Below are 27,421 nucleotides of genomic sequence, written 5' to 3' on the forward strand. Positions count from 1 at the left end.
ATCATGAAAGTGTAATTGTTTGCCTCCATTTGTGTGTAGTTTTTGATTTCCAAAGTATAAGTTATTTTCTTCTCTAGAAGTCCTAGTTTTAAAAAGGAAGAGATACCAAAACATATAAAGTAGTCACAGAATAAATGAGGAACTTAGGTTCAGATTCACAGAGCCCACATCACACTGGTAATGTCAGTGCCCAGTTATACTAGAAGTATGAGAATTAGGGAAGATGATACTGAAAAATTCCTAGAAGCTTTCCTGGCATGAGTAGGAGTGACAATAGACACATAATTTGAAGAAGGCTGAAAACATAGCCAGTCTGAGAATTTATCTTTCTCACTTTATATATAAGCCTTGACATGTGTACTCCAAAAGATATGTATATATTAACACAGCACAGACAAAAATCCTAACACATAGGATACACAAATGCAGTGTGTTATACATATGCAAGTGTATGAAAGGCAACTGATTCAACAGATTGACTGAATTCAATAAGTGAGATCTTTGATAGTAATGTATCTTAGGACTTGTGTCACTTAACGGAGAAACAATTGTTTTTCATGGTTTTGGTTCTGAGATGTCCAGAACAGAGGTCTTTTTGTTTGAGAAATTCCCACCTCATTCATGAGTAGAATTATGTTATGTTTACACACCTGAAGTTCAGAGAACTCAAGCTCCTTAGGGTCTATAGTTAGTAAATATCCCACTTCCATATCTCACAAACGACAAAAGACATAGTACACCATTTTAATTGAATCCATCCATTTGTGGAAATAAAGGTGTGCAGTATGAAAGCACAATCTTTAAACTGTGTAGAGACACTTGCACTAAAGTTTTAGATATGATAGTTATGAGTTCCCACATCTGAAACCTTTAATACTTCTTTGCAGGATGCGTACATATAGCTACCAGCTTGTTTTGACCCTGTTATTTGCCATCGAGGAGATAAACAAAAACTCCCATATTTTACCAAACACTTCTCTGTGACTTGAAGTATATAATCTTGCACATTTTGAAAGGAATGTGATGAGGAGTGTATTCTATTGGCTCACAGGTTTCAGCATCTTCCTCCCTAATTACAGCTGTAGAGAAGAGAGCACGTCAGCTGCTGCACTCACTGGAATATCATGGAAAACATCTGAACTTATTGAGTCAGTGCTGCATCTTTACAAATTCCCTCAGATGAGTGATGTGTAACCCTGTAGTTTTTCTCACATTTAGCTGTGTACAAAATAGAAGGGGAGATTTTAATTACTACAGAAGAGCAGCTACAGAGGCAAAGACACGTTCATATATTGTATAGAATAACTTGAAACCTTGAGACATTTCAGCAATTTTGGGAAAATTCTCAGGAAGTGAGATGTAAATTTAATAAGTGATGAATACTTTTTTATCTCTACTATTTCAATCTGTTGTTTAGGACTGTTTATTATTGCAATTCTTCTCCAGTTTAAAATACTTTATTCCTTTCAGCTTACTTTTGCACCTTTTGGCCAGGTTCTGACTGAACTAAGCCAGTTCCCATCTCTATACCAGGTGGCTCCCAAAGATACATCTCTGAAGCATGACATTGTCTCTTTGATGCTTCATTTCCACTGGACTTGGGTGGAACTATTCATCACAGATGACCACAGAGGTGCTCAGTTTCTGTCAGACTTGAGAAAGGAGATGAACAGAAATATAATCTGCATAGCTTTTGTAGAAACAGTGTCTGTCATGGGAGAATCATTATATACTTTATCATTCACTAGTCAGCTGATAATTCTGGAATCATCAGACATTGCTTTTCTATTGGCTAGAATAGTAAAAGGCTGGAGCAAGTATATAACAAGGAAAGTTTGGGTTATGTACTCAAAATGGAATGGCCGAGATTTTGATGAATATAACATGTTCCATGTTTCCCCTGGCACTCTGACTTTTTCACCTCACCATGAGGATATTTTTGGTTTCACAAATTTTGTTCAGGAAGCCACCCCTACCAAGTATCCAGAAGACTTTTATCTTCATCACTTGTGGAATTGGTTTTTCAATTGTTCAATTTTGGATTATGGTTGCAAAATCTTTGAAAATTGCCTGCCAAATGCCTCTTTGGAATTGTTGCCAGGGAATATTTTTGATATGGTCATGAGTGAAGAGAGTTATAATGTATACAATGCTGTGCATGCAGTGGCCCAAAGTCTCCAGGAGATGACTCTCAGTGAAGTTCAAGTTGAAGCACGGGCAAATAAAGATAGGGCTATGTTATTTCCCTGGCAAGCAAGATTTCTTTAACTGTATTATAACACCAGACGTGTGACACCAGATACTATAAATGCTCTCAAACTAGTTATTTTAGATTCTAGTTTTTATTTCAAGAAAGCATATGAGGTACTATATGTTTAAGAGCTTATATAGATCAATGCACGCTCAAGTCTAGGCAAATTATGAGTAGGCTAGTGGAAGTTTTCATTTAAAATAATAATTCTGACTTTGGTTGTAGGAGCAGCAATATTTCTTTTGGTAATATCTCAGAATGAAAATCTAGATTTGTCTGCCTAGTAACAAGAAGTGTGCACTCTGACACCTCCTATATGCCATTTAGTCGCCTGACCATTAGGTTTGATCAATCCCAATGTGTACCGAAAAGAAGTAGTCACAGCTGGGCGGTGGTGGCAGACACACATAATCCCAGCACTTGGGAGGCAGAGGCAGGCAGATTTCTGAGTTTGAGGCCAGGCTGGTCTACAGAGTGTGTTCCAGGACAGCCAGGACTATACAGAGAAAGCCTGTCTCAAAATACACACACACACACACACACACACACACACACACACACACACACACACACACACAAATAAAGAAACAAAAGGAAAGGGAAGGGAAGGGAAGGGGAAATGGAAAAGGGGAAGGGAGGAAGGGGGAAGTGGGGAAGAGGAGAAAGGGGAGAAGGGGGAAAGGGGGAAGAGGGGAAAGGGGAGAAGGGGGAAGGGGGAAGGGAGAAGGGGGAAAGGGAAGGAAAGGAAAGAAAAGGAAAGGAAAGGAAAGGAAAGGAAAGGAAAGGAAAGGAAAGGAAAGGAAAGGAAAGGAAAGGAAAGGAAAGGAAAGGAAAGGAAAGGAAAGGAAAGGAAAGGAAAGGAAAGTGAAAAAAATACTGGTGCTCTACCAATCCTAGACTTTACCTAGCCCACCCCCACAGCATCCTCTCTCTTCCATCTTTGTGTGTCTGGCTCTGCTGTCCACCACGTGAGGACAGGCTCCCCCGCTCTTACTCAGCTTAGTTGGGTCCCCTCCTTCTCAGACTCCTGGAAGTTTCCTGAACAGAAGCCACTCCAAGAACCACTAGTGCTGGTCGCCTGGGAGCTATGACGACTGGAGTGAAGGCCAAGCCTCTGGACTTCCCAAGTAAGAGGAAGAAGAGGATCTCACAGAACCAAGACAAAATGGAACAAAAGACTGATGCCAGGCATGCCTACAATTATCCCACCCTGTGGACTGACTCCGGATAAGAAAGTGTTTATATAGTGGGAACAACAGATAGAAGACCTGACTTGTAAACTGCGCCCAGGAGACCTGGGCATCCCCCACTAACCCTGAGGACAGGTTCCCTTCCCCTGAACCAATCTACAACAGTGAAGGGAAGCAGCTTAGATTTCCGTACCCTCAATAAGCTTGAAGAGGAGCCGCACACCCTCAGTATGGAGATGGTTGCTCTCAACCCTACTTTAAACCACCTCCAGATTGCAAGCCTCCAGCAACACGTGTAATCGATAAAGTAATGATCCAGCAAGACAAGTATCCAGAAATCAATTTTGTGGGGCTCCTAACTGGACCCAGAGAGATCACCCTGAAGAACATTGAGAAGGAATGCAACACCAAGATCATGATACCCGGAAAAGGTTCAGTGAAAGAAGGGTAAGTTGGGCATAAAGATGTTCAGATGTTGCCAGGGGAAGATGAACCTCTTTGTGCTCCCTACAATCGCTGCCAATAAGATGGAGAATGTGAAAAAGGCAGTAGAGCACATCAGAAACATTCTGAAACAGGGTATTGAGACCCCAGAGGACCAGAATGACCATGGAAAATGCAGCTTCGAGAGCTCACTTGCTTGAATGACACTCTACAGGAAGATGATAATAGGATCTTAAGACCCAGGCAAACCTCAGAAACACACAGCATTACCCATACTACCATGTGTACCAAGTGTGGATGGGCTGGTCACATTGCTTCTGATTGCAAATTTCAGAGGCCTGGTGACCTTCAATCAGCATGGATGGATAAAGAATATTTGTCCTCTCTGACTGAGCTAGGGAAAGCTCCTGTCCCTGCATCTGTGGGCACCACCTCTGGGTACCATAACCCTGGCTAGTGCACCAAGACCTGCTACCCCTGCCAGCAACCCACCCCCTCCATCTCTCATGTCTACAACTTAGATCAGCCCACCCTGGATGAATTCTGGTCCTTTAGAGAATCAGCTCTATCAGGGCATGCGTGGTGGTGGTCCTGGTGGGCCCCACAACTCCCCACACCCATTATCCAGCCTGACAGGTGGGCTTTCTGGACATCCCATGAAGCACAACCCAAATGGACCACTACCACCTTGGATGTAGCCACCACCACCACAACCATCACCATCACCACCAATGAACCAGAGCCCCACTCACCTGGGCACCATGGTCCTCCTCCAAAGGATCAGTACCTTGGATGTATGCCTGTTGGCTCTGGGGTCTATCTCCTGCATCAAGAAAAGGTGTGATGCAGCTGCCTCCACCACCTCCCAGTGCAGACCCCGCCTTCTCCCTCTGGTCCCCTTTCTCCATGGCAGCAGTAGCAGCAGCAGCCTCTGCTACCTCCTCTGCTCAGCAGCAGTATGGCTTCCAGTATCCCCTTTCCATGTTAGCAAAGATCCCTCCCCATGGCAGTGATGGCTGAGCCTTGAGAGTGAGGCAGCGCCCCTGGTGGACAGGATGGTTCGGCAAAGCAGGCTGAGTTATTTTTGTGGACAGAACTGGGAACATGCTGCCTCCCTAATGTGAAATTTTTATTAATTTTAATCTTTTTCATTTGTTATTTCCTTATCTTTTCCTTTCTTCAGACTCCATCCAAGGAGATGCTCTCCCGCTCTTCTGCTGCAGATAGGATCCTTCCTCTTGTCTCCATTCCTCTCCTCCCAAGGGGACAGGGGCAAATGGTTTAGGCACAGGCTTTGGCTATTAATGGCAGGCTTGGTGGTGGTGGTGGTAGTGGTGGTGGTGGTGATGGTGGGTCCAAGGGTTCTAATTGTTGAAGGGCCCGGCCACAGTCAAAGAAAAGATAGGAGGTTTATCTTTGACATATTTTAAAGTGTTTTGATAATTCTGACATTGTTCGATAGGGTTAATCTGGGAGTGGGAATTCACATCTTCCTGCAATCCTGCCAGCAGTACGGGGAACAGCCCAAGCCACCATAGGCCAGCCTGGAGCCTGTTCCATGCTCTGATCACCCAAGCTGTCTCAGAATCCACTTGCTTCTCTGCTTCTTGGAAAGCTTCCCTTTATGTTTCATTTTGACCCCAGCCGACTGGATGTTTTGCAGTGTCTGGGGCTTGTGACCCTCGTTCTTTGTTCTGCTTCTTTGCCCCTTCCCTGGTCATTACGTTGACAGCAAGGTGCGATGAGCGTTCTTTTCACTGGTTCATCTACAGAAATTTCTCTGGGCCTTTTTTCTGTGTTCGATTCACCACTCACTAAGAGAGGAGGGATGTTCCATTGAATAAAAGAGCAGTGTGGTTAAAAAAAAAAAAAAGAAAATCCAGCTTTAACTGTCCATTTCTCACAAATAAAAGAGCAAAACTACGTGCATAATTTCCCTATACACTACTAGAATTGTTGTGGTCCCTAAACAACTCCTGACTATTTACAAAACTCAAGAAATCTTATGTTCCACACTAAGGCTATGAAAAATTCATAAAATAGAATGAGACAGCTACCTTTGATAAGTTGAGATTGTGTGCTGCATATCACTTGATCATTTGGTAATGCTTGGGTTAGTAAAGTCTCTAGAAACAGGCAATATAGAAACCAAATATTAGTTATTTCCTCCTGAGCTTTTTTTTGTTCAATACCATAGATACTTAATTTAAAACAGCATTAACATTCTAAATTCCATTCAGGAAATAACTTCTTATTTGCAGTTCTGTTATTATACCTCTATGATTCCAATTTTATCACAGGATTTTACTTATATTTTAGCTTAACCCTTTTCTGAAGAATGTTCAAGTGAAAAATTACGTTGGTGACCATGTGTTTCTGGATTGGGCAAAGAAGACAGATCCAGAGTATGATATTAACAACTTTTGGAATTTCCCAAAATACCTTTCCCTATTTGTGAAAGTGGGAACTTTTTATACAATTACTCCCAAGAGGCAACAATTGTTGATATCAAAAGATGTAATTCAATGGCCCATACGATTTACAGAGGTGAGTGTGGTTCTATTTTAAAGATTCTAATGCATGTAAATAAGAGAGATATGCTTCTGGATCTAATATCCATTGGTTGTTTATTTATTAGTCCCAATCAATGTACCCATAGCTATCAATATAAGGAATTTTACTGATTGTTTATTCTGGTGGATGTGTCTCTGAATATTTTCCAATTATCTATTTATTGCATTTAAAGGCAGAATATAAATTAATAGTTTGTCATAATATTGTCACAAACCATCTGACAGGATGTTTCTTTTGACTTCCAGTGTTTTGGTTAAGTTTTCACTACTTGATATAAAGTAGAGTTACTGGGCAAGAAGGATCTCTATAAAAATATTTACAAATTATTTGAATAAAGGCAAACCTGTCAGGTAGAGTTCTAATAAAGTATTGACATGAAGGGATCCATAAAAATGATCCAAAAAAGTGGTGGTTCTTAGTTTTTAAGAAACAAAATGAGAAAGCAATAAACAAAAAAAGTATGTAAGCCAAACAGCAGAAAAAACACATTTTCTCAATTTCAATTAATTTCTCAAATTTTCCACTCTTAACTCCTCTCCTTACTTCCACTGATAAATTGAAATTAGATATATAAGATAAAATAGACCTTTCTGTGGATACATTGATATTTGCATGATTTTTTATCACATAAAGGAAATTGTAAGAAAGCAAACTTAGTGACAATCTTGATGTGGCCTTTTGCTTTTAAGCTTATGCCAAACAAGACAGCAAAGTGGAATAGTGTCCATTTTTCACGTACCTTGTTGGTGGCTTGTTGGAGTAATGTAGTTGACAAAATTAATGGAAACCAAGAAAGATTTTTGTCTTAACATCACAGTTAAATGCCCATAATATTATGGGAACATGACAGTATCAATTTTAGGAAACTAGGAACATTTCATACATAATCAGGAAATCAAAAAAAGGCATGGTGGCTGCTACTGATCCAATTACCACTTCATTCAATTGCCAAAAATAATAGCAGTAATTTTGAGGTCATTAAAGCTTATCAAATGAAATGCAAAAAGCACATCTCAAAATGCCCAAATACTTGTTTTATGGAGACTGTGATGTTTTGAATATGCTTGACTTGGAGCATTCACTATTAGTTAAGTGTGGAATTGTTGTAATTTGTAACCTTGCTGGAGGAAGTTTGTCATTGTGGGCATGGGCTTTAAGACCCTTCCTTGTTCTAGCTACCTGAAAGTCAGTCTTCTCCTAGTGGAATTCTGATGAAGATGAAAAACTGTCAGTTCCTTCATCACTGTGCCTGCCTGGACACTGCCATGCTCCTACCTTGATGGTAATAGACTGAACTACTGAACCTATAGGCCAGTCCTAATTAAATGCTGTCCTTATAAGAGTTGTTTTGGTCATGGTGTCTGTTAACAGCAATAAATCCCTATCTTAGCCAACGGCATTAATTCATACCAGGCTTATTGTACAGATCACAGACATGATGACTTATAATACTCTTTTCTGTAGCCATGAATCTCAAAGACAGGATGTGTCTATAGTCCCAACATGCACTCCTTAACCATTTGCCCAGTGACCTAACTTACCCCTTATTCATCCCACCTTTAAAATTTTCTATAAATCTAAAAGATTTTATAGTCTTAGGACCTAACTTAAGAAAGAATGAACTTTGTAGGTCGTGCCACATGAAAATGTGGAGTAACAGAAAATACCTAGATTTTTGGTTTGCACTTTTCTTTCAGCTATGACACGTTGTACAATGTAATGTCAAAAATTTCAGTGAAAATATATGAAAGTAATGACATTCAATGTTCCTGAACTAAAAGAAAGCAATTATTAAGCAGAAATTATTGAATGCATTTTGTAGGTGATGTTTCTTGTAAGAAATGTTTTTTGTGTGTTCCTATAAATACTCATTTACCACCTAAGGTATGTAAATCTAAATGTACATGGGAACAGTAAGAGAAACACTTTTCTGATTTTTAGCACAGAGAGTAACACACAGGCATGCACAATGAAAAAATACCTAGATTTGAGTCAGGATGACATTAGCCGATCAAGACCAAAAAGCTTTACTAATATTTAGTTAATATATAGCCTTTAGAATAAAACCCTGCCCCCAGAATTCAAGGAAAGATCCGAGAACTCATTGGCTCCTCTTCTCAGCTGGTCACCTGCTAGGATTAAAGGACTTCATGTCCCCAGGTCTGGGGATGTTTCCAGGTGAGACTGCCCTGAGGCTGCCTTGATTTCCAGGTGAAAGAAGCTGTCTTGTTCTCAGAAGAACAAAGGCCAGGGATAACACAAGGAAAGGGGTGGGGGCTGGCGGCCAGGAAAATCGCAGGTCAGGGCTGAAAAGCCCAGCTCAATGCTGTAGGGGGAGGGGCAGATAACAAGCTGACATTTTGTATTCTGTATTAATTTTTTTTCAGACTCCCAAGTCCGTATGCAATAAGGACTGCAGTCCTGGATTCATGAAAGTCAGCCTGGAGGGCAAGGCTGCCTGTTGCTTTGACTGCATACCTTGCCCAGAGAATGAGATCTCCAATAAGACAGGTAAATGAAAAGTTGTTTAAGAAACCCAAAAGAGCTCATCTAAAGGGAGAAAAGTATGCATGTGAAGCACATGGCCATTTCTTTACTTCAATTTAACAATTTAAACATTACACCTATACTTTCTGTTGGGGTTTTGTGTAAGCTCCACCCCACACCTACCTGGCAATAGCCAGGTATGCCCTGCCCCAGAAATCTGGCCCACTATAAGAGGGGCTACTTGCTCCTCCTCTCTCTCTTTGCTCACCGTTCTCCCACTTACTCTCACCTCTCTGCCCCTGGGGCTCTCCCCCCCCCTCCACGTGGTCATGGCCGGCCTCCACTCTCTCTCTCTCTCTCTCTCTCTCTCTCTCTCTCTCTCTCTCTCTCTCTCTCTCTCTCTCTCTCTCTCTCTCCCTCTACCACTAACTCCCATCCCCTATTCTGAATAAACTCTATTCTATACCATGTCCGTGTTCACTGACTCCTTCACTGAATCCTTAATACTCCTTCATTGGTGCTGTTGGCCCGGATACGAGAAACACCTGGGATATTAAGCCTCTTCCATCAATGGGTAAGTCTGGCACTTCCCGCTTTTGCCCGCAAGACGCTGGTGTTCTGTTCCCTCCCTCTTTCCCGCTGGAACTCAGCGGCGTGGGGCCGCAATGCCCCTCGCAGCGAGTGCCACCGCGCTCTGCTAATTAATTCAATCCTGCGTCTTATTACTGGTTCCTTGTTTTCCCGCGCGCTGGCTTGGCGGCCCGCAGGACTCATGGCGCGCTGGCCATGGTAGTGGTTGCTCCCGGGGCTGCCACCGCCGTCGCTGCCGCGGCCACCACCTTCCCCGCCAGGCCTTTCCAGCCGTCCCGGAGCCGGTCGCAGCGCACTGCTGCGATAGAAGTGCGCCCGGAGGCGGCAGCCGTCCCAGAGCCGGTCGTGGCGCACCACCACGGTGGAAGTGCGCCCGGCGGCGGCAGTTTGCCAGCCGGGGGCGGTCCCCCGCCGGCCCCACACCACCACCCCCGCCACGAGCCCCGCAGCCCGCGGCCCATGCAGCCCATGCCAGAGCCCCCTCCCGCTCTAGAACTGCTGCCGAAGCCACCACCGCAGCTTCTACAACAGCTCCACTTCTCCCGCATCGTTGCTAGGATATGAAACAAACTTTCCCAGTGCATGCTACCTAACTTCCTACTTCTGCTGCTGACAGGAAGTTCCGCCCCGCGAATGCGCGATCACTGGTGCCTCCTCGGCTCTCAGAGACCACTACAGCAAATCCGTACTAACTTTCCCTGCTACAGTTTTCTCGCTGACAGTGTACCATCAGAGCCAAACCAGGTTCTGGTAACGCAACTGTTACACATGGCGCGGTCTCCAGGCTCTCAGAATCGGCTACACTCCATTCCTGCCGAGCGATGCTGCCTCCTCGCCGCAGCAAGCCTACACCCTTTCCAGTGGCTGCGCCCCACCCCCCACCACCATACTGTCCCACTCTGCTGGCTACAGTGCAGATTTCTAGGGCCTTTACCTGCAAAAGTCTAGCCACAGCCCACGTCCCCATCAATTCTATTACCTGATTCTTTCACAGTTCTACAGCTTCTCCCTATCACCCTGTCTTCCCTCTTCTACACTGCGTGGTCTCCCAATGTCCTAGGCAGTCCATGACTGGTCTTGCAGCCACGCACAGGCAGGTGAAGCAAGGTTGGGGGACCGGGTCCCACAGCCAAGCAGTCCACACTGACTTCCACGTTCCCTGATATCGGATTGCACTTCCTTAGCAAACACCATTGGCCTAAAAAGGTAAGGTCTTTCGGTTGGCTGGACGGTTTCTTAAGTTCAGAAGGGATGTGGCCAGTCCTTGCTGGACCTAGGTGCCGCTTGGCTAACACTCGTTTTACGACGCTTATAACCCCAGGTGTCTTCCACTCCAGAAGTAATCCTGAGTCTCCCCTCATTGGCTTCCAGCCGTTCTCTGAAAATCCTGGGCCCCAGGCAGGTTACTTTTTCCGGCTTTTTGCCCCAGCTCCCAGAAGCCCGCACGACGGTCCGGACTCTCTGGCTTAGCTGCCGTTCTTTGTTATACACACTCTCCGGGACGCCGATAGTGGTATAACAACCCCCCCCCCACACACACACACACCTGATGGGTAATAGCGTCTTCGCCGATACCTCTAGGCACCCTACTGTGATGCCTCCTGGAAAATCTCAAGTCTCTGAACTAATAAACCTCTACAATAAGGTCTGGACTCAATATAAGCCAGGCAATAATTCAAAATGGCCACCTAATGGCACCCTAGATCTAATGGTTTTAAGGGATCTTAATACATACTATAAGCAATCCGGTAAATGGGACCGAATCCTATACATTCAAGCTTTTATCTATCTCCGGTTTAAGCCTTCTCTTTGCCCTGCCTGCTCCCCATCTGTGTTCCCACACCCTTAGCTCATTTGCTCTTATAGGCTGTGTGCTCAAGTTGATGTTAACAAGCCTAAATCTGCCTAGACATCACAATTTTATCCATTGCTGCCAGCTTTCTTTCTGTGATCCTAGCATCTTTACCAACCAAGGCAATATACTTTCCTCTACCTATACAACCTGTCAAAGCTACTTAAGCCTTCCATTCCTAGTCTCTCTTTAACTATTGTTCTCCTATCTTGCGCTCAATCTTGTCAGAAGTTTGTTATTAGATTTAAGACAGACAGAATTCCCAAAGGCCTGACAGCTTCTCCCAGGAGGTCTCAGAAGAAAGATGGACACCGCCACAGGATGCTGCCTGAAAGAGTGCAGTGGACAAAACCGGATACCTTGAGTCAAATGACTTAGCTAAACAAAGGTAAGCCATTTCTCATGTCATGGGTATCCATTCCACAGAGAAAAGCCGTGCATCTTCTGTGTTTGAAAGCCACACTGACAGCCAAAGCCGCCATAGAGACCAAAGACCACAAAGAACTGCTGGCTACTGGAATCTGTCATTCTTTAATAATATAACTGCTAAGTTATTGTTTATTCCTCAGATTTCTGACTACATTGACAGCTAGACAGTTATCTCCTTACCTAAACTCTGTTTCCATTAAATGCTTCATATTTCCTCTTCTTGCTCTGTCACTTTCCCAACCTTCAATTCTATTCCTTCTGATCCACAAAGGCTCATCTTAAAGACTGTTCGTGTGGTTAACTCATGTTGTTATCTCTTTAATAAACTTGTTAGCTACAGGAAATCTACCCAAATCTACTGCTCATGGACCAAGTAGGCTCCATCCAGATAAGTACATCTGCCCAAGTACCCACTTTACTACCTTTTCAAAGGGTGGGATTCCTCTGGGTTTCAATTGTACATCTTAAGAAAAGAAAAATTTCCTTTCTCCCAAATGTATTTAGTCTTATTCCCTAACTATACTAATGTGTTCCAACATCTTGTTAAGTCCAGGCCCTTGCCATATCCAGGACAGCTCCAGAGAAGCAACCTTCAGATGCTCCAATCTCCTCTCAGCTTCTCCAGACGCAGACAGCTTCTACTGGACCTGTTCTCCTGACCTATCTTCAAATGGCTCTACAAACCCTGGACAGCAAAGAAGCAGCCAGTCCTCATGAGACTGGACAATCACCCCCCATACCCCTTTTTCTAGGTTCCCCAGAGACACGCCGCCCCAATGTCAGCATGAAGCAGTCAGATCACAACGACCCTATTCCTGCTTCGCCGTATGCGCCGTCGCTTCTTTTCTTTTTTCTTTTTTTTTCTTTTATTAATAAACCAAACATTGGGGACTGTTGAGGTTTTGTGTAAGCTCCACCCCACACCTACCTGGCAATAGCCAGGTATGCCCCGCCCCAGAGATCTGGCCCACTATAAGAGGGGCTACTTGCTCCTCCCCTCTCTCTTTGCTCACCGCTCTCCCACTTACTCTCACCTCTCTGCCCCTGGGGCTCTCCCCCCCCCTCCACGTGGTCATGGCCGGCCTCCACACACACACTCTCTCTCTCCCTCTACCACTAACTCCCATCCCCTATTCTGAATAAACTCTATTCTATACCATGTCCGTGTTCACTGACTCCTTCACTGAATCCTTAATACTCCTTCATTTTCTCTTAAAACAACGAATACAATTGATTCAAATTTTTGATCCATCGTGGGCCTTGTAGCCTCCCCAACCCACTTTCACAGAGGAGAGATGAAAGTTTAATTTACACATAGAATTTAATTGGCAAAATTCTGAGTATTGTGTCTTTATCATTTTGAAAAAATATTTCAATCACAGTTATCACTCATGCAAATAGTGGGTGTTTTTGGCCACACTATCATAATTCCCTCACAGCCTTGAATCACTCTGGTGACGAGGAAAGATATTTCTTCCAGTGGGATTGTTTTTACTTGGTTTTTGTTGTATGGAATAAGTAAACTTCTAAATTAACTTCCAAGATTTTACTGCCGGGTCATTTCTAACACAATGTACACATGAAACAATAGGCTGCACAATGAAATTTGGGTATTGTGAACAATATGTAATACAGAGGCAGCAATAAACTTATGGGATATAATTGGAACCAGAATCCTAATTTTGAATAGTATTTCCTGAACTTATGCCCAGATTCCAAAAGAGTATTAATGATCTCATTAGAACTATTAGAAACAAAATTATGGTATAGATCAAAATCATTTTACTGCTTTTGAAATAAGAAAACCTGGCACATGACCATCCACCTAAAGTTGCAGAAGTAAATATGCCAAAGTCTGAAGCACACACTTGTGATCACATGCTAGGATATTGACATCAATGATAATTACTTCCAAGGAAACTTGGGCAAAATTGACACATCGTGTCAAACAAGAAAGTAAAAATGCAACTATAATCAGGGGTTGTACAGTAAGCACTGTGTCATTCCATGTTGAATACAAAAGGTAACAAGCATCTACTATTTTGCATAATATAATTTTCATTTCCTGGTATGCCTTGAATTAAAAATACCTCATTTTTGAAAGAGATATGATTCCTTAATTTCTTTTTTTTTTTACTTAATATCTCCTTTTTAAATTCGATATATTTTTTCTTTTAATTTCAAATGATTTCCCCTTTTCTGGCTTCCCACTCCGCAAAGGTCCCATAAGCCCTCTTCCCTCCCCCATTCCCACATCCACCCCTTCCCACTTCCCTGATCTGGTATTGCCCTATACTGCTACAGAGTCTTTCCATAGCCAGAGGCCACTCCTTCGTTATTCTTGGTCATTATTTGATGTGTGGATTATGTTTTGAGTATTCCAATTTTCTAATATCCACTTATTAGTGAGTGCATACCATGATTGATCTTTTGAGACTGGGATATGTCACTTAGTATGATGTTCTCCAGTTCCATCCATTTGTCTAAGAATTTCATGAATTCATTGTTTCTAATGGCTGAATAGTACTCCATTGTGTATATGTACCACATTTTTTGTATCCATTCTTCCATTGAGGGATACCTGGTTTCTTTCCAGCTTCTGGCTATTATAAATGGGGCTGCTATGAACCTAGTGGAGCATGTATCCTTATTACATGCTGGAGAATCCTCTGGATATATGCCCAGGAGTGGTATAGCAGGATCCTCCAGAAGTAATGTGCCCAGTTTTCTGAGGAACCGCCAAACTGATTTCCAGAGTGGTTGTACCAATTTGCAACCCTACCAGCAGTGGAGGAGTGTTCCTCGTTCTCCACATCCTCGCCAACACCTCCTGTCTCCTGAGTTTTTAATCTTAGCCATTCTGACTGGTGTAAGGTGAAATCTCAGGGTTGTTTTGATTTGCATTTCCCTAATGACTAATGATGTTAAGCATTTTTTAAGATGCTTCTCAGCCATCCAAAGTTCTTCGGGTGAAAATTCTTTGTTTAGCTCTGTACCCCATTTTTAATAGGATTATTTGGTTTTCTGGGGTCTAATTTCTTCCGTTATCTATTGATTTATATTATTTAACATGAAACAAAGGACACTTAGTTTCTTTCTGTGGAATATACTGATACTCAACATTGAGCATATGTGAACTTGTTTATCATTATACTAACAAGACTAAAGACATAGTAAATTCACATAGGTGTTTGATGTGGCTATAGTATGAACTATAGTTCATACTTTATTTCTATAGTATGAGCACAGATCAGTTCAAAGAACTTCCATGGTTACAGAGTGAAGTTTAACTCTTCATGGATGTGTATATTTGGAGGGATGGAAGGAAATAAATAACTTACTTTCTTATCTAAAAATTTAAACTTTTGGGTTTAAAAAGAGAAGTGCTTTAGTCCCTGGAAGTTCTGGGGTTCTGTTTGGTTGATATTGTCGTTCTCCCTATAGTGTTGAAAACCCTTTCAGCTCTTTCAGACCTTTCTTTAACTCACCCATTGGGGACCCGGTGCTCAGTCCTATGTTTGGCTGTGAGCATCTGCCTCTGTATTTGCCAGGCTCTGGCAGAGCCTCTCAGGAGACAGCTATCTCAGGCTCTGATCTGATCCACTCCAAAAAATGACAGAGGTAGAGGTATTTTAATAGCGTTTGCTGAATTAGTATATATGTTAATTATCTCTCTATAGTCTTTTGCATCAGGCCACTTAAAATGAAACTTAGTGTATATAAAAAGAAAGACAGAAATTCAATCTTTTTTTCTTGTAGATTCTGACTTGTCCAAGCACAAAATTTTGAAATCTAAAAAATACTGTGTAGCAAAATAATAGCTCAATATTGAGAACCCAATTTTGTCAAATATGACCTCTATAATCACATGTATATTTCTAATTTTGTTATTTTTTCTTCTTATATGAACTCAGTGTATATTGATTTGAGCTTACAGACCATGATGGTGTGATGCAACAAAAGAATAGGTACCTAGAACTCTGTTTCCTTCATTTTTTGGAGACTTTATAAAGATCACCTCCATATATTTTAGGAAATTTCCATCACACTAAATTTTCATATGACCCTTCAAATGCCACTCAATTCCTCCTGTCACTCTTCACATTTTTTTCCTCAATTTTATCTGCCCTTCTTTTCTCCTACCTCATACTCATGTTCCCATCCCCTTTAACCTTAGTCTACCAACCATGTTCATTCTATTTTCCTCTATCCGGGAGATTTATATGTTCCCCATCGCTTCCTCTATACCTAAAGCCTCTGAGTCTACAGATTATAGCTTAGTTATCAGTTGCTTAATGGCTGATAGCCACATACAATACATACCATTATTTGTCTTTCAGAGTTTGGGTTACATCACTTATGAATTATTTGTTCCACCCATTTCCCTTCAAGTTTCATGTCATTTTTAAGCAGATGACTAACACTCATTTATGTAAATGTAGCACATTTTTGCTTTCTACTCTACTGTTTGAGGGTTCATCTTAGTTGCTTTCAATTTCTGGCTATTGTGAATAGAGCAGTGATGAGCATAGTTGAGCAAATGTCCTTGAGGTAAGACATACCATCTCTTGTGTCTATGTCTAAGAGTGGTGGATCTGAATCTTGAAGCAGGTCTACCTTCATCTTTGTGGGGAACCACCATACTTTTTCCCAGAGTGGCTGTACATGTTTTTGCTCCCACTAGTAATAGATAAGTGGTCTCTTATTCCATATCTTTGAAAGCAGGAGGTGTTGCATTTCTATAAATGTTTCTCAGCCATTTGAGTTTAGTCTATTGAGAATTCTGTTGAGATCTTCACCTCATTTAGTGTGCGAATGAGTGAGTCTCTTACTTTTTCATGCATCCTCTTGGAGGCTCTTTTTCTTTCATTGGTTTGCCATGTTCAAACTCAATGTGAAGGTTTTTGTTTTATCTTATTGTATTTTATTTTGTTGTTTTGTTGTTATCTCTTAGAAGGATGTTCATTTCTAACGAGAGACAGAAAAGAAATGGGTTCAGATTGTAGGAGAATGGAAAGGAATTTGGAGGAGTAGAGGGAAGAAAAACTGTAATCAGGATATTTTGCATGAGAAAAGCTATTTTCATTGAAAGGGTATAAATAAGCAAACGAATCTTCTAGGTAGTAATTTGTCTTACCTTATCTATTCTTTTATTACTGCTGTAAACCCAAACTCTTTAGGAATAGCATAAAAAGCTTAAACTTTGTTATCCTCAAATTATTTAAGGAAATAAAGACATAATAAAACATCACTCACTAGTTAATATTTATGTTATTAAAATTATATAAGCTTGCTTTTGTCACAACTCTGTAAACGTTTTACATAAATTAATGTGTTTAATGATACAGAGCTGTATGACTTTACAATTGTTCTATTTGAAACTAAGTTTCACAAAGAAAACTGTATGTGATACTAGAGCTGGTGATGGAATTTACAAAGATGACATAATGGCCACTTACATGAACTATTTTAAAAAATTGTCTGGTTGATATACTGAATATTCAGATTCAAAATCTGGGATTAAAGAAGATAAAGAAGTTTAAGAAAGTTGATGTTGGGTATGTAGCATTCTTTTTTTATTTTTATCACATCTTTAAAAAGTTCATTGTAAATATTTATGTTATATCTTACTGTTATATAAGAATATTTTCACAGAAATATGAATTTTATCATGATCTTAATACTCTTACACCACACCCTTGTTTTTTATCTTTTAACAGTCTCATTAACCTTTCTCCTCATAATTATTTTTGCTTCTACTTTCATGTTTCTTAGTGTGTGTGTGTGTGTGTGTGTGTGTTTGTGTGTGTGTGTGTGTGTGTGTGTGTGTGTGTGTGTTGTATGCATGTCGAGGTCAGAGAGTAACTTGAGGGAATCGGGATATCCACCAATGGGTGGCTTTCAAGTGCTGACAGCTGGCACCTGTCTGGTTTGTTTTATTTCTCTGAAACCCTGTTTGATGATCTAAATGCTTCCTGTGCCTCATTGGGCACTTCTTTCCTCATAGTTGGAGAGTTTTCTAATGTGATTTTTATGTAAAATATTTAACACCACTAGAAAATAAAAATAAAAAGACAGGTACACATATATTGAACATTCAAACCTAAATCAATTACTGATCAATATAGTAGAAATGGTAAACTTTTATTTCAAGACAAATCTAAAATCCTATAAGAAGTAATTATTTCCCTTACAGGTCAATTGCTGGTTTGTTGTTGTTGCTGTTACATAATGCACTTTAATGGTAAAATTTTTGACAATACAATGAATATCTGACACATCTTCTATTCAAGCCTCCATCCCGGCACCTGCAACAGAGATAGCTGTTAGGCAAATTTCTACAATTTTAACTTAAATGGTAACTGTTTAAAGGATTAACATTCCTTACATATTATACTCATTAGAAGCTAAAATTTAACAGAAATATCTAAGATGGAACAGAATTGGATAACATGAGCAATAAACATCACATGGAGAAAATGTTTTCTATTTTGACAGGAGAGTGTAAGAAAGAATAAGAAACACTCAAATAAAGATGATTGTAAAAGAAGTAAATGTATAGTTTTTCTATATGTTTCATGAAAATATAAAAGTAAAGTTTTTTTTTAAAGAAACATTCACAAAACATTGAAAATTTCATCCTGAGTGAAATGTGAATAAGAAATGAATAAATAGATATTAATAACATAAGGAGAATATATGTTTTTTTAATCTGGATGTTCAATTCACAAGAATTAATATTTAAATCTGTTCTAGAAAGAACAAAGGCAGTCTATTCTGGGTTTTTACATAGATGTTTTTCTGAACAATATTTCACTATGGGATTTTCCAAAATTTAGTAATTTAATAGTCATGGATTTGTCAATGTATATACAGGAACTTAATTCCCAGTAAGTGACATGAATTTGATACTAGAACACAGAATAGACAAAGGGATTATATCCTGTTAATTTTCTCTAGCATCATCACATGGGCACTAGAATATGTAAAACCCCCTTGACATCAAATATGAAATGAGGTAGGGAAAGATAAGAAAAGCTTTAGACAAGTATTTAGTGGTAGCAAATGAAGTTCTACATGAGAATGCTCAAATGGGAATTTATAAATAAAATATGGAAGTGTTTCATACGCTCGAGACAATGATCATTAGGTATGAAATTCAAAGGGCAATATTTTTTTAAAAATCAAATTCACATGATCTATTGGAAAATAGGAATTGAGAGGAGCCTGATACAGTTGTCTCCTGAGAATCCCTGTCAGTGCCTGATAAATACAGAGGGGGATGCTCTCAGCCAACCATTGAAGTGAGCACAGAGTCCCCAGTGGAGAAGCTAGAAAAAGGACCCAAGGAGCTGAAGGTCATTGCAGCCCCATAGGAGTAACAACAATATGAGCCAACCAGTACTCCCAGGGACAAAACCAACAACCAAAGAGTACACATGTAGGGACCCACGGCTCCAGCCATATGAGTAGCAGAGGATGGCATGGTGGGACATCAATTAGAGAAGAGACCTTTGAACCTATGAAGGCTCATTGCTCCAATATTGGGGAATTCCAGGTCAGGGAAGTGGGAGTAGGTTGGTTTGTGAACATGGGGATGAGAAATGGGATAGGGGGGATTTGGTGGGGAAACTTGGAAAGGGGATAACATTTGAAATGTAAATAAAGAACACATCTAATAACAAAGGGCAAAAACAAAAGTAGAATCAAGAGATTTTTTTGAGCAAAAAAAAAAATAATTGTGATTTTTTTGCAGTGTAATTTGCTATTCTTATTATTAAAATATATGTTTCAATAATATTATAAAATATAAACAGAACGTTTTGGTAAAAATAGAGAAAATTATTAGAATATTCAATATGCAACTAAATTAAATGGGCTAATGATTGTCGTGTCTTGAGGATTTTCTTTATTTATTTGACAGAAGCCAGACTTATGTGAAAAGAAGAAATCACAATTAAAATATCCCTTCAAGGACTGGCCTTCTGGTACACCTGTCTTCATACTACTGATTAAGGAATTTTGTGCATTGGCTTACTCCACTGTGGTGGTTCCAAATTTAAGAAGGTGACCCTGAGCTATATAACAAGGAATCTTGAAAAAGACAGCAGAGACGGGTTAGGAAAAAGCACACCACCATTGGACTCTGCCTTAGTTCTTACCTCCATATCACACCTTGAGATGCTGCCTGTTTTCCCTTAGTGATATATTTATAAACTGTAAGGTGAAAAAGAACCTTTCCTACAAAATATGCTTTTGCTCGTGTGACATTATGAAAGAAACAGAAACTTTAACTTGGGAGATTATTCACTTTAGAATAGTCATTTATTTATGTCTATGTGACAAGGTAACACAGTTTTAATAATAATCTAATGAGTTGTTAATGTAAAATATATTAGGCTAAAGGGAAAAGTAGAAATGAATTCATGACCAACTGCATTTCTACCAGGTATGGATCAGTGTGAAAAATGTCCAGAAACTCACTATGCAAATGCAGAGAAGAGACATTACCTGGAGAAAACTGTGACCTTTCTGGCCTATGATGATACCTTGGGTAAAGGAATCGCACTCATATCTGTGGGATTCTCTGCACTCACAGCTCTTGTTATTTGGGTCTTTGTAAACCACAGAGACACTCCGATTGTGAAGGCCAATAACAGATCTCCCAGTTACATCCTGCTCATCACTCTGACCCTCTGTTTCCTCTGCCCCTTGCTCTACATTGGCCTTCCAAACCCTGCTACATGCATTCTGCAGCAAAATTTATTTGGAATTTTGTTTACTGTGGCTCTATCCACAGTGTTGGCCAAAACCACCATTGTAGTTATGGCTTTCAAGTTTACCGCTCCGGGGAGAAAAGCAAGACGCCTGCTGATATCAAAAGCCCCTACTTTCATCATTCAAGTTTGCACATTGATGCAGATAATTCTCTCTGGCATATGGCTGGCAACATCTCCTCCATTATTGACATGGATGCTCATTCTGAACATGGATGCATAATTATTCTATGCAGCAAGGGCTCAGCTATTGCCTTCTATTGCACCCTTGCCTACCTGGGAGTCATGGCCTTTGGTAGTTACCTCATGGCTTTCTTTTCAAGGAATCTACCTGACACATTTAATGAAGCCAAATACCTGGCTTTCAGCATGCTGGTGTTCTGCACAGTCTGGGTCATGTTCCTCCCTGTCTACCACAGCACCACAGGGAAGGTCATGGTGGCTATGGAAGTATTCTCTATATTGGCTTCCAGTGCAGGCATTCTAAGTCTAATCCTTGCCCCTAAGTGCTACATTATTTTGTTGAAGTGACGTAGGAACACTGTTCATCACATCAAGGATAAAACTTATGAAAGGAACAAAATTTACTTAAAATATAATTGACATGATTCTACAAACTGAACTGAATGTGCAAATTCTCTACCATTCTAACATTTACATATAAGGTTACAATATGGTTTTCCTTAAATGTCTCTTTGCATACAGGTCTTTCCCACCAGTAATCTTATTCTGACCTTGATTCTCTTAAACGACATGGTGTATCAACAATCACATTTTCTGAGTTTGAACTATGCTGTAGAAATTTTTTTGTCTAATTTTATCAGTATAGAGAGTGTCTATGATTGGATGGGATATTGGGGGAGGATCTAAGAGGGGTAGAGGAGGAGGATGGGTGCTCAGTAAAGCAGAAGTCTTAGGCAAATGCTTGGAACTGGAAAATATTGTCCTAAGTGAGGTAACTCATTCACAAAAGAACACACATGGAATGAAGTCACTGATAAGTGGATATTATCCTAGAAGCTCTGAATACCCAAGACACAACTCACATATCAAATCATTCCCAAGAAGAAGGAAGGAGAGGGCCCTGGTCCTGGAAAGGCTTGATACAGCATTGTAGGGGATTGCCAGGACAGAGAAGTGGGAGGGAGTTGATTGGGGAATGGGTGGAGGGAAGAGGGCTTATGAGACTTACGGGAAGGGGAAACTGGAAAAGGGAAAATCATTTGGAATGTAAACAAAGATTATAGAAAATAATAAAAGAAACCTATTCCACAATACAGAAACAGAAAGAACCCTACCCAATTCATTCTATGAAGCGATAGTTACACTGGGTATTCTTCCTTGGAGACAGAACGGTTTCTGTCTAATCAGGAACTATTCACATTTTCCCTTCATAGAGGACTTCTTAAGAGTTTTTCCTAATTCTGTCATGCTTAATGTTCCAAATAGATTTTAAAAACTGGTTGAGTGCATACTTCTTATCTTGAGAAGATATCATGTATATTTAAGAGGCATTTAACTATTCTAAATTATTTTGATGACTTAAAATAAAGAAAGAAAGAAAAAGAGTTTTGATTTACTTGATTACTGGAATGTGGATCTGCAGATGGTAGAGAGTTGGCTGCCTGTGTGGTGTGTAGGATTTGTGTAAAAGGAAATAAACTGGCAAGAACCATGCTGCTATCCTGAGACCATTGTTGAAGAATAGCTAAACGGGGGCTTAAAAGTGACTAGGCCAGCTGGGGACCTGGGGTCATATGGAGGTGGACTCTATTGAGACAACAGTGTTGTAACAGCTAGTGTGGATACCAAAGCTGGACCACACCCTCATGGGACAGGAGAGTTGGAGAGAGTGACAGACACTGCTCCAAAGAGTCCGTTACAGTGCAGAGCCACAGTGGAGAGTTGGCGGGGGTTTCATTTTAATATTTCCCACAACAGTTGGCACCCAATGTTTTGGGCAGAGGATTTAAACTGTGCATTTAACATTAGGATTATTTGCTTAAGATAGATTTATATACAGGTTTTGTTGAATCATGTGGGGGGATTTCACCTGAGGTTGGGAACAAGGATAGGAAAAATTAGTCACTGACTCCAATTAGAGAGAACATTGATAATCACCTACTATAAGCAGGTTTTAATTAATAGAAGTCTGTGGCTCAGGTAGAGAGCTCAACAGATAGATTATATAACAAGATGGCTGCTCTGGGAAGAGTCAAACAGAAAGATGATATTGCTTATTTACTTAGCCATAGGAAGCTCATATTCTTTCTTTCTTTTTTTTTTTTTTTTTTTTTTTTTTTTTTTTTTTTTTTTTGATGCTCAAACAACAGCTTTACTGAAGGTAGTAATGTGCGGTCTGCCCCAGCCACCGAGCACTGCTGAGAGACCATGGAATAAACAACAACACTGTGTGTATGGCTTTGGCATTCTAACATGGGAAGATGGGGTCTACTAGAAAAAAATATTAAATTTAGCAAACTGAGCAGGTAATGGAAAATGAAAAATGTCATGGAAAAGTAAACAGCAGGAGGGAACTCAGAATTGAAGGCATCCAAAACTTTAAATTACACACATCTACCTCTGGCCTCCCTGTATATGTTTCTCAAGGGAAAAACAAGGCCACTAGCAGCATTCCTGACCTTGGAAAAAAACAAAATTTATTGTAATATGCAGTGTTGTTTCCTTGCTGTAGACAAAAAACAATCTGAGGATATCTTTGAGTAGATTAGACACCTTCCTAAAGTGAGTCCAAAAATAATTACCAGGGCATTTCCACAAACAAAAATGTATTTAACATGTATTTTGGCTTACTATTGCTATTACTATTTCAAAAACTTGCATTAAACCAGGTCCTTCACTACTCATATAAGTATCATTGAAGGAGGAACACAGGGGTTTGGTTCCTACAGTACTACTGGGGTCATTGCAACTGCTCTCCAGAAATAGTTGGGTTGAATACTCTGTACTGCAACCACATTGACAACATCATCTGGTTGCGGCACATATCCAGAAGGAAGTTTAAGAGAATCCAAGGTGAAAAAGATGGTGTCTTCCAACACCCCAGTTCTTCCATCTGTTTTGGTAACATGGACCTCATTCACATGACAATGTTTCAGAGGCTTCACCAAGGTGGCTCTTCTGCTCTGTGTGTCTTGCTCCTCAGAAAACTCTTTCTAATTCTTTCTAATGTGGCTCTCAGAGAAATTTTGGGTGACATTCTCCTACTTGGCAAAGCCCTAAATAGGCTCATAAAGTATTCCTTTAGTTTACTTCATTGGTTTTAGATTGTTTTAATTAAACTAGGATAGACAAGTAGTCACTGAGTCTAGAGTAGAGAGTGAAGTGATAAAACTTGCTTACTTGAGTCAGGTATTAATTAATAGAAGACTGTGGCTCAAGTAGAGAGCTCAACAGATAAATAATATAACAAGGTGGCTACTCTGGGTAGAGAGCCAAACAAAAAGATACTATAAAGATATATTGCTCTAATGCATCTTAACATGATGCTCAAATTCTAACCTGGGTGCCATGGGAATTCTTATTTTAAATCCTGCTTTGACTAGCTGCTTGCTTATAAACAGATACAGATATAAGGGTCATACAATTATATTACGATGCTATAAAAATAGTTTACCTATCCAGAGGAGACTCATATTCTGTTAACATGGTCTACATATAAATTTTAAGTGTCTATTCTTGCTTTTTGAAATAATAAATGCCTAAGTAGAGGCTCATACAATATGTCATTTGTTTTAGATTGTTTTGATTTTGAAAATGGTTGTGATGTTGAGTTTTGTGGTTTTATCATCCCTCTTGGAGAGAGGTCAAAATGAAGGTTTTTCTAGTTACTGGCTTAAGGATATGCTGATTTGGGGAAAAGGTATTGTTTTTGTGTTTTTGGAAAAGGTGATTTAGGTATATATACCTTCCAAAATTATATGGATTAGATTTGAAAGAGGGAGACCTCCAGAAAATTAGTTCACAAAAAAATCAAACAAAAAGATTATGTTGATGATACTAAAATTTTGCTTTGAGATTTGTATATTACAGAAAATACACTCTTGCTGAGTCTCCTCTTCAGGCAAGCTGAACTGACCTGCTCAGGGCTCCTCATGTCTTAGACATCAGCTGGATCCAGCCAGGACACAGATATCAGAGACTGTTCTCCTGATCTTCCCCATTCCCCTTCATAATATCTCATCACCCATATCCAACTTGAAGAAGTTATGAGGAGTCATCAATCCAGTTCCCCGGGATTTGGGGATAGAGAGGGTCATTATTTAAGGTTCTTAAAACAGAAATAAAAATACCATCCCAACTACAAAATCATTGATCTATAGTGCTTTCCAAATTGCAAAATATTCTAGGGCAACAATGGCACAAAACTGTAGGAGTAACCAACTACTGTCCATTTTGACTTAAAGCCATGAAATGAAAACCAAAGCCTGACACTGCTAGCCTGGGCTGCCAAGAACCAGACAAAATTGCCCAGAGACATAGGATAAAAAGTGATAAAATGACTCCAAATGATATTCTGATGTCTTCATAGATCATTGCCTTATTCAGCCACCCTTGAATCATCTCCTTCCTACATCAAATCGGGTTAAGTGCAAATATTCATAGCCAGATATTATCACAGAAAGAGACCATGGAACACTCATCTTTAAATGGCTTGTCTCCAACAAATTCCCCATCATAAGTCAAGTAATACAACAGAAATAAAGGTGAAAAGAATGTAAGAGACATAGAGACTGGAGGACACAAAGAAAACAAGGCCCTCTAAAATGAACAAAGGCCATATGAGCCTACAGAGTCTATAGCAAGCACATGACTTATTAGGTCTACATTAGGTTCTCCGGGTATATATTACAGCTCTCAATTTAGTATTTTTATGGGAGTCCTGCCTGTGTGAAGTAGTGAGTCTCAATTCTTTGTGCTTCTCTTGAAGCTCTTTTTCTTTTTTATTTGTTAGTATTTTGTTTTTGTGGTATGCCTTGTCCAACTTCAATGTGATGGGCTTTGTTTTATCTCTTATCTTTCATTTTCTTATATTTGGTTAGGTTACCATCTCTTAGAAGCTTTTTCGTTTCTAATGAAACACTGAAAGGGTATGGATCCATATGGAAGACAAGTACAGAGGAACTGTGAGGAGTAAAAGAAGTGTGTCTTAGATTCTGTTGCTCTAATGAAACATCACAATCAAAAAGCAAGCGGGAGAACAAAGTGTTTACTTGGTTTACAATGCTACAGGCCTAGAACATGGAGACAGCTGCTGAAGCAGAGGCATGGAGGGATGCTGATTACTGGTTTGCTAAGCCTACTTTATTATAGAATTCAGGAACAGCTCAGTGATAGTAGCACCCACAATGGACTGTATCTTCCCTCATCAATTGGTACTTAAGAAAACACCATGCAGACTTGCCCAAGGTCAATCTTAGGGATGTATTCCCTTAACTAAGGTTCCGTCCTCTCAGATTTCTTTGGCTTTTGTTAACTTGACTGGAAATAATACAGAATTAAGGAAGAATGTGATTAGGATTTAATATCTGAGAAAATCTATCTTTAATACTAGGTGCAGAAGAATAGCAATTTTTTGATAAATTTTTCCTTTATATATATGTAGTGTCCTTCCATATATCATCTAGTTATCTTTGGTTTGAAGTATATTTTGTTTGATATTAAAATGCTATAACACCTTACTTCTTTGCTTCATTTGCTTGATATAGTTTTTCCAACACCTTTTCCTTGTGTGATGTCTATTCTTGATGTTAAGGTGTGTTACTCGTATATAGCAGATGGATGGATCCTTTTATCATATATGTTTTGTTAGTCTTAAAGCACAGTTGGAAGCTCTAGGGAAAAGGAAAAAGGAAGAAGAAAAAACAGACCTAAGATGAATAGATGGCAAAAATAATCAAACTCAGTGCTGAAATCAATAAAATAGGAAAAGGAGAGAAATACAAATTATGAATGAAACAAAATTAGGCTATTTGAAAAAATAATGAACACTGACAAACTGTTACTTTACCTTACTAAAGATCAGACAAAAAATATCCAAATTAACAAAAACAGAAAAAAAAAGGGTACATTCCAATAGACACCACGAAAATCCAAAGAATCCCTGGAAAAATCTAAATGAGATGGATACTTTTTTTCTTATTTCTTTTTTTTATTCGATATATTTTTTGTTTACATTTCAAATGATTTCCCCTTTTCTAGCCCCTCACTCCCCAAAAGTCTCATAAGCCCCCTTCTCTCCCCCTGTCCTCCCACCCACCCCTTCCCACTTCCCCGTTCTGGTTTTGCCGAATACTGCGTCACTGAGTCTTTCCAGAACAAGGGGCCCCTCCTCCTTTCTCCTTGTACTTCATTTGATGTGTGGATTATGTTTTGGGTATTCCAGTTTTCTAGGTTAATATCCACTTATTAGTGAGTGCATACCATGATTCACCTTTTGAGTCTGGGTTACCTCACTTAGTATGATGTTCTCTAGCTCCATCCATTTGCCTAAGAGTTTCATGAATTCATTGTTTCTAATGGCTGAATTAGATGGATACTTTTTTCAATAGGTACCACTTACCAAAGTTAAACAAGATCAGATCAATAATAATAATAATAATAATAATAAATCTACTTATATCCCCAAAGGAAATAAAAGCAGTCATTAAAAATTTCCCAACCAAAAAGAAAAAAAAAGCCCATGGCCAGATGGTTTTAGTGCAAAACTGTAACAGACTTTCAAAGAATAGCTAACGCCAATACTCCTGAAATTATTCCATAAAATAGAAACAGAAGGAACACTGCCAAATTCATTTATGACATC

General features: G+C 39.8%; 2 pseudogenes; both read left to right on the forward strand.

Annotated features, from left to right (window-relative positions):
- The first annotated feature begins 1,842 nt into the window (after positions 1 to 1,842).
- Positions 1,843 to 21,198, forward strand: LOC127667425 (vomeronasal type-2 receptor 116-like; annotated as a pseudogene).
- LOC127667603 (splicing factor 1-like) lies at positions 3,339 to 4,905 on the forward strand (annotated as a pseudogene).
- Positions 21,199 to 27,421: the final 6,223 nt, after the last annotated feature.

This window comes from Apodemus sylvaticus, chromosome 17 (assembly GCF_947179515.1).
Source record: "Apodemus sylvaticus chromosome 17, mApoSyl1.1, whole genome shotgun sequence".
Lineage (NCBI taxonomy): Eukaryota > Metazoa > Chordata > Mammalia > Rodentia > Muridae > Apodemus > Apodemus sylvaticus.